Consider the following 9,391-nt stretch of genomic DNA (forward strand, 5'->3'; position numbering starts at 1 on the left):
CACCTGAGTGGCTCAGTTGGTTGAGCCTCCGACTTTGGCTCAGGTCATGATCTCGCGGTCTGTGAGTTCGAGCCCCACATCGGGCTCTGTGCTGACCGCTCAGAGCCTGGAGCCTGTTTCAGATTCTGTGTCTCCCTCTCTCCCTGACCCTCCCCTGTTCATGCTCTGTCTCTCTCTGTCTCAAAAAAATTAAAAAAACATTAAAAATTAAAAAAAAAAGGAAAACTATTAGTCATTGACCTGATATCTATCCTACCTATGAAATGTTTAATTAGGTTGGTTTTTAACTTAGAAAAAGCTGCTGGGGAATTGCTGTTCAAAATTATTGGACATATAGAAATGATTAATGATTTTGGAGAAATGAGAATTTTGATTTTTGGTGAACATAGTTTGGCTAGAAGTTTGGGAAGATTTAATGATGGCAAAAGAATTTGATAACTCATGGTAGCTTTTATAAAGAATCATAAGGCATTCCATATCCAGAATATGTTCTGTTTGTGCAAACTTCAGAGAAATTATTGTGTTTTTTTTCTCAACCTCGCTATTTTCTTTCATCGCAAAATTTTGTTTGATGCTGAAAAAGTATTAGAGCGATGAGTGATTTAGAATCTTCAGCTAGTCAATAGTCAAAAATTTGTCTAGTTTTTTATCCTATAAAATGGTCACATTGTGTAATTAGATGCATACTCTAAATGTTAATGTAAATGCTAAGCATGTTTTTTGAATTTCCATTATGGTAGAAAACTTTAATGTTTTGAAGACTGATTTATTTATTTTGAAGTCTTTTGGTGCCAAATATGAATATAGTGCATTATCAGTGAAAAATACTATTTGATGTCCAATATTGAGCCTTACTATATAAAGTGAAAGTTTAAACTTTCTTAAATGATTTCTGTAACTGAAAGGACATAATCAAAAAAGAATTCTAAAGTCATTTTTAACAATAATAACATGTAGATTTTTGCTATAATTTAATTCTTTTAGCATCAGAAGTAATGTAGTATTGTAGCAGTGAACTGCAAAGGAGAACCAGGGAAAGATAACTCTGATTTGAAGTCTGTCTCTGAAAAAGGCCCATTTTTGCACTCCCGTGACATCAGCGAGAAATATTCCTTAATGCTCATTCAAAGTGACAGCTGCAGCACATTAATACTTGGTCACAGAAAATAGATGGCAAAAATCTTTTGGTCTTTATCAAAAAAAAAGATATAATTACTACTCAATCTTCAGCAGTATGAGGACATTCGGCAAAGTAGAATCATTTGTTTATAATGCATCTTTTCTTTTGGGCATTAATTTCAGTGGGATTCTCTAAGAGGGAAAGGGATGTTTGGCACAAACAGCAAACTGCAGTCTTTCAAAGAGGCTCTTGCATGATACTATTCCTGAGAGATTTGCTTCAGTTAAAAGCATTCTTCTGTCCTCTGGATATTTGTGTACATGTCTGATTGAGTGGAAAAAACTGCTGGAGAAAAATGAGATCACAAATGTATGTTTTGGCTGCCATCAAGTCAATACAGTAATAGGTTGGTGAAAACATCAAAACACAATCAAAGCTGCCTTCAGTGTCTGAGTGCAGAATTCAATGGGCAGTCAGCCAGAAAAGGTCATTTATTTTCCCCCATCTCATGAGTAATCACGGAAGAAATAAATATGAGGATTAGGTTTTTGCAAAAAGTTTAAATGACTATAGGCAACAGATTCTGAATACTCTTAAATATATGCGTTTATTTGACTTAAGTCGGTAAATGGAAATGTAACAATGAGGTTACAACAATTAGGTGAATTTCCTTGCATGTGTTTAACACAGAAAAGTTGACTACAATTCAAGATCAAGTTATGGAAATTGACACATATTTAACATGTCACGGCTTGGAAAATCCTTTGATACAGTTTTGAAGGCATTAAGGAAAAGGCAAATTTATCTGACTACAAAAGAAAGCTTGTAATCAATACTTTCATGCTAATTATAATAACTTGAATCTGAGTAAAAGATTGTGTGAGGAAATCAATATGACCTTGCATAATCAAGGCAGTAATGCTTTAATAAAGATTTGATATATAATTCACAAGAAAAACAGTATTTCAAACATGAAAGTTTGAAATCCTCTCCCTATGTTGAAGATTTGTTCTTTTAATTATTTTTGTAATGTTTATTTTTGAGAGAGAGTGTGAGTGGGGGGTGGGGGATGGGCAGAGAGAAAGAGGGAGACACAGAATCTGAAGCAGGCTCCAGGATCTGAGTTTTCAGCACAGAGCCTGACTTGGGGCTCGAACTCATGAGTTGTGAGATCATGACCTGAGTTGAAGTCAGACGCTCAACCGACTGAGCCAGCCAGGCACCCTGAAAATGTGTTCTTTTGTAGACTTTTTTTTTTCTTTTATTAGATGTTTTTAATTATATGCCTTCTTGGAGAAAACAAATTCTAATATATAAAACAATAAAAAAAAGTGAACACCATTGGTAACCATTTAAACCAGGAATAATGTTTCTGTCTATGAGCTGAGCAGTAATATAAAAACACAGACACAGTGGTTTTGTTATTGAACTGTGCTAACATTCAACATGCATTTTACACTAGACAGGGTGAATAGCTTATATGCTAGAATAACTCATATTTTGGTAAGAGAGGGAAGGATAAAAACATAAATAATTATAATGCAATATAGTAGCTGTTGCGTTATGAGAAGCTGTGGGAAAACAGAAGAGAACACCAACTCTGTCATACTGGGCAGTGTTTTCATTGATTTATTTTCTATTTTTTATTTAAATTCTAGTTAGTTAACATATAATGTAATAGTGGTTTAAGAAGTAGAATTTAGTGATTCAGTAATTCATTCATTGATCATTTTCAAACAATGCCCAGTGCTCATCATAACAAGTACCCTCCTTAATACCCATGACCTATTTAGCCCATTGTCTCACCCACCTGCCTCCAGCAACCCTCAGTTTGTTCTCTATAGTTAAGAGTCTCTTATGGTTTGTTTCCCCCCTTTCTTTTTTCCTTTCCCTTATGTTCATCAGTTTTGTTTCTTAAATTCCACAGATGAGTGAAATCATATGGTATTTGTCTTTCTCTGACTTATTGTGCTTAGCATAATACACTCTAGCTCCATCCACATCATTGCACTTGGCAAGATTTCATTATTTTTGATGGAAAACATTTTTATAATTTGTAGTTGAATATTTTTGCTAAATTATATTATGCTTAATCAGGATTCTTCATACTATTTATATTAATTATGTAGGGGATGGTAGTAGAATATTTTACTTAAATATAATAGAAATAAATATAGAGACTATATAGTACAAAATAATAAAATAAATTTCATTTAATGTTATATAGTTTATTTTGGTTATATCTGCATGTCTACACACATAAATTCTGATGACCAAATAAATTATGCTTTCTAGGATTGTTGCTTTAAACTTTGAAAAGCATGGTTTTACCTATCTAAAAACTTATAAAATGGAAAAAAGAAATTATAAAAATTAGATAAGATCATCTCCTCAACACAAAGAGAAATACAATAATAAATATTATTTGATAAGCTAAGAATATCTAATGTCAGCTGAATGCCAAACCCAAAATAGATTCAATAATAATAATTGTGAGAATATTTTTATATTAACAGTAAAGTATACATGTACCCAAATCTATAATAATACCATCAATAGCTATCATTTTATTAATTTTTTTTGTTAGATCACTCTACTAAGGGCTTAAAAATACTACCTTTTTGGACCTTATGACAACTCTAGGAGATAGATATGAATATCCCCATCTTATGGAGGTAAGAATGTGGTAAGGGAAATTAAATCATTTGGAAAATTCTGGAATATGCCAGAACAGTTCCAAAAATCATTCTGCTAATAACTATATCATGTGGCTATAGATGTTTATTATACTTTACATGAAAGATCTTATTCCTGAGGGTTTCAGCCTGGAGTAAGGATGATGGAACATAATAAGAACTGTTTATCTTGGTGATTTTCACATTTTTGCGTTTATCACAAACATTTGGAGAGTTTTTAAAACAGATTACTCTATCCCCAGAGTTTCTGGTTAGGTGTGAGGTGGGGCCCAAGAATTTGCATATATTGAACAAATTCTCACGTGATGTTAAAACTGCTAATCTAAGAACCATACTTTATGGTATACTCTTTTTTTAATTAAAAAAATTGCATTTACTTAAAAGCATTCAGAATGTCAACAAAACAGCTGCAACTTTTTCTTTCCTTTTTTTTTTTTTTTTGCAATTACAGAGTGCTATTCAGTTAACAGAACGCTAATTATTTCGTGTAAGCTGCGTCAGAGACAAGTGAAGATGAAAAAATCCTTCATCTCCATATACAACTAATTTGTTCTATGCACCAATAAGAACATGTTTTAAATTTTCATGCCAATTTCCAACCCCTACATTGTCCCAGGCAAGGTTAGTGGCTACTGAAAATAGCACGAGGACAGGGCTATCTAAATATACATTTGGTAGTGTGCTAACTACATAAAAAAAGACACTGTACAGTTTAAAAGCAAATCTTAGACAACCATACATTTCAATTTTTTTTTTAAAAGGAGTTATGTAAAGGGGAGTTACGTACTGTATAGACCAGAAGAAGAGCTGTGCTAAAACCAGTTTATTCATCATTATCTTCTTCATCTTCATTTTCTTCATCTTCCTCCTCCTCTTCAACCTCTTCATCTTCCTTGTCTTCCTCCTCTCTTTTTCTTGCTTTTTTCAGCCTTGACGACACCTTTTTTTTTTTTTTTTTTTTTTTTTTTTTTTTTGCCGCATCAGGCCTTCCTTCGGCTCCGTAGGCAACAATACCCTTTTCCTATGTCTCCTTCAGCTCAGCAGCCTTCGTGAGGCTGCTTGTCATCTGGGTCAGAGTTATTCCACATCTCTCCCAGTTTCTTTGCAACATCACCAATAGAGAGGCCTGAACGTTCTCCTTTGATTTGGGGGTGATATTTAGAAGAGAATAAGAGAAAGGCCAAAGGGGCCTCTTAGGTGCATTGGGATCCTTTAACTTTTTTCCCCTTTAGAGAGGATATAAGTTTTCATTTACTCTTTCATAACGGGCCTTGTCTGCCTTTGCTATGTCTTCAAATTTTTCTGTCTTTTGAGCAGACATGGTCTTCACCCTCTAGGCCCTTCTTAGAAAACTCGGAGAAGTTGACTGAAGCAATTGGATGCTTTTTCTTTTTTCTTTTTTTTTAGAGAGTGAGAGCACAAGTTGTGGGGAGAGAGAGAGAGAGAGAGAGAGAGAGAGAGAGAGAATGAATGAATGAATATGAATCAGAATCATCTTAAGCAGGCTCCACGCTGAGCTTGGGGCCCCATTCCATGACCCTGGAATCATGACGTGAGCAGAAATCAAGTTGAATGCTCAACTGACTGAGCCACCCAGGCACCTCTGGATACTTCTTTTTGTGCTCCTCTCAACGAGTTTGCACAAAGAATGCACATTCTGCCTTTTGGCTTCTTAGGATCTCCTTTGTCCATGTTTAATTATTTTTCTCAGCAAGGCACAGAGTCCTGTGGGGCCCAGTGTGGTCTCTATGGAGCTCAGTGTCATGCAACAGCTGTGAGAGCAGGAGCCGGGCACAGCCTCCCCACTCTCTCTGCTCCTTAACATTACTGTCCAAGGTCCACTTTTGGAGGTATTTCTGGTGTGCACTTAGAATAGAAAACTATAGACCTAGACAGAAAGAATCAGAATATCTCTGCATGGGACTTAGCCATCTACATGGGAGTGGGCTTTCTTGAGAAATCGAACACATAGTATAATATCAAATCTACTGGCCATTAAATATATTGATAAATTTTGAGTTGAGGGGTGAAAATGCAGCTATTCTAAAGTATTTTTTAATTTTTGGTTTCCTTATATTTTTAAAAAAGAAGGTTGGGGCAACAACTTAGGATTTAAGCCATTCTTGTAAGAGTGAGGCCACTGCTTTATTCAACACTGTCTCTCACATATATACTATTTTTTTTCTTGATCCTGACAATACCTACTTTCCCCAAATATTACAGTGAGTACAGAAATTAAGCAAACTCTCACTCCAAAATATTCTGCTTATAAAATTTTAATAAAATGTTATGGCTGAAGAAAGTATATTTGTTACATGTACCAGAAAATTTAAAGTTATGGAGTTTACAAATGAGTCATAAGCCAAATTAAACTTGTTTTTATATAAAATATAGAGGACAAATATTATCAAGATTATGGTATGTATAGTTGGGACAGAAAAGAGTTTATTATTGGTAAAAACAAAAACCTTGGAATTGAGGCAAAAGAAGATAAATCAGACTCAGATTTAAATATGTTCTCTTAGAAGAGCATATATAGCTGGGTTTGCAGTGAAGAGACTGGAGTCATTTATCTACTGAGAGTGAGAATTGCACAGGATTCTGAAATCAAAACTTCAGTAGTAGGCATGTTTTGGTAAGTTCAAGTATGGCGTATCCATAACAATGAGAATTTTTCATAATGGAAATACTTTCAAGACAACTGCCACAAGCTTGATATCTGATTCCAAAGACACTTATGGGGACACTTTTGGTCTTCATGCATTCACAATAAAATAGGCTCTACTGGATGTCTTGACATATATACCTCAGTCCAGTTTTTTTGAACTTTATTTTTTATTGAAGTAGATAGGCAATATTACAGTAGCTTCAGGTATATAATGATTCAACACTTACATACATTAAGATCACCATAGTAAGTCTAGTTACCATTATTATGAGATCATTGACTGTATTTCATATGCTGTACTTTACATCCCCATGAATTATTTATTTTATAATGAAATTTGTACCATCTATTTTGCCCAACTCCCACCCACTCTCCTCTAGCAAATATCAGTTCTATTTATGACTCTGTTTCTGGGTGTTTTTTTTTTTTTTTGCATGTTTATTTTTTAGTTTCAACATATAAGTGAAATATGGTCTTTGTCTATCTCTGACTCATTTCACTTAGCACATCACCCTCTAGGTTCAAACATGTTGTCACAAATGACAATATTTCATTCTCTATGATGGCTGAATAATATTCCATTGTTTATATGTGTGTGTGTGTGTGTGTGTGTGTGTGTGTGTGTGTGTGTGTACGTACCAGATCTTCTTTATCCATTCATCTATCAATGGACATTTAGGTTGTTTCCATATTGTTGCTATTGTAAATAATGCTGCCATGAACATAGGGGTGTGTATCTTTTCAAATTAATGCTTCCATTTTCTTTGGATAAATACACAGAAGTAGAACTGCTGGGTCATATGGTCATTCTATTTTTAATTTTTTGAAGAACCTCCATAGTATTTTCCATCGTGACTGCACCATTTGACATACCCCCTCAACAGAGCCTGAGCATTCCCCTTTCTCCACATCCTCATCTACACTTGATATCTCTTGCTTTTTGACACTAGCCATTCTGACAAATGTGAGGTGATCTCTCAATTTTGGTTTTGATTTGCATTTTTTTCTGATGATCAGCGATGTTGAGCATCTTGTGTCTGTTGGCCATCTGTATGTCTTCTTTGGAAAAATGTCTATTCAAGTCCTCTGCAAAATTTGTGATTAGATTGTTTGCTTATTTTTTTGTGTTGAGTTGTAGGAGTTCTTTATATATTTGCTTATTAACCCTTTATATATAGGATCTATCATTTGCAAATATTTTTCCCATTTATTAGATTGCCTTTTTGTTTTATTGATGGTTTTCACTGTGAAAAAGATTTTTAGTTCGGTATCATCCTAATTGTTTATTTTTGTTTTTATTGCCCTCATACTGTCTATGTTTTCTTTTAGGAGTTTTATAGTTTCAGGTGTAACACTTTGTCTTTAATGCATTTTAAGTTTATTTTTGCATATGGTATAAGAAAGTGGTCCAGTTTCAGTCCTTTGCATGTAGTTGTCCAATTTTCCCAGCATCAGTTATTAAAGAGACTGTCTTTTCCCCATTGTATATTCTTGTCCCCTTTTATATAGGTTAATTGAACATCTAAGCATGGGTTTATTTCTGGGCTGTTTTGTTCCATTGATCTATGCGTCTGTTTCTGTGCCAGTATTGTTTTGATTGCTATAGTTTTGTGGCATATCTTGAAATCTGAGATTTCAAATATATCTAGCTTTGTTTATCTTTCTCAAGATTGCTTAGGCTATTTTAGTTTTTGCGTGTGTTTCCATACAAATTTGAGGATTATTTCTTCTATTTCTGTGAAAAATGTTATTGATATTTTCATAGGGATCATTAAATCTGTAGATTTTTTGGGTGGACATTTAAACAATATTAATTCTTCTAATCCATGACTATGGTATATATTTCCAATTATGTTACTTTAAATTATTTCATCAATATCTTATGGTATTGTACAGCTCTTACAATTCTTTGGCTAAATGTATTCCCAGGTATTTTATTCTTATTGATATCATTGTAAACAAGATACATTTTCTTAATTTCTCTTTCTGATAGTTCATTATTAGTGTGGAGAAATGCAACAGATTTCCTATGTTAATTTTGTATCCTGCAGATCTACTGAATTTATTAGTTCTAATAGTGTTTTTAGTAGACTTTTTAGGATTTTGTATATAAAGTATCATGTCATCTACAAATAGTGACAATTTTACTTCTTACCAACTTGCTTGCCTTTTATTTCTTTTTCTTGTCCGATTGCTGTGGCAAGGATTGCCAGTACTGTTTGAACAAAAGTGGTGGGAGAGGACATTTTGTCTTGTTATTGATCTTAGGTGAAAAGCTATCAGTTTTTCACAATTGATTATGATTTCAGCTGTGGTCTTTCATAGATGCCTTTATTATGTTGAGGTATGTTCCTTCTACATCTGCTTTTGTTGAGTTTCTAATTATAAATTGATAGTGGATTTTATTAAGTAACTTTTGTGCATCTATTGAGATAATTATAAGATTTTTAGCTTTTCCTTTGTTATTGTGGTGTGATAACATGTTATCATGTTGTTTGATTTGCATCCTGGATAAAATCCCACTTGATTGTGCTGTGTGATCCTGTTGACGTATTGTTGAATTTGCTATTAAAATTTTGTTGAAAAATTTGCATCTATGTTCACTAGGAAAATTGGTGTGTAATTTTCTTTTTTTGTAATGTCTTTGCCTGATATTGGTATGAGGATAATGCTGGCCTCATAGAATGAATTAGGAAGTGTTAATTCCTTTTCCATTTTTTGTGAGTTTAAGAAGGAAACACATTAACTCTTTAAATGTTTGATACAGTTTACCTGTGAAACCATCTGGTCTAGGACTTTGCTTTGTTAGATTTCTGATAACTGACTAAATTTATTACTAGTAATTGTCTGTTTAGATTTTTTGTTTCTTCCTGATTCAGTCTTAGAAGATTATGCTTCTGGGAATTG

General features: G+C 33.7%; 1 pseudogene; it reads right to left on the reverse strand.

Moving 5' to 3' along the window:
* Positions 1-4,639: 4,639 nt before the first annotated feature.
* On the reverse strand, positions 4,640-5,508 carry LOC122198619 (annotated as a pseudogene).
* Positions 5,509-9,391: the final 3,883 nt, after the last annotated feature.

This window comes from Panthera leo, chromosome C2 (genome assembly GCF_018350215.1).
Source record: "Panthera leo isolate Ple1 chromosome C2, P.leo_Ple1_pat1.1, whole genome shotgun sequence".
NCBI classification, from domain to species: Eukaryota; Metazoa; Chordata; class Mammalia; order Carnivora; family Felidae; genus Panthera; species Panthera leo.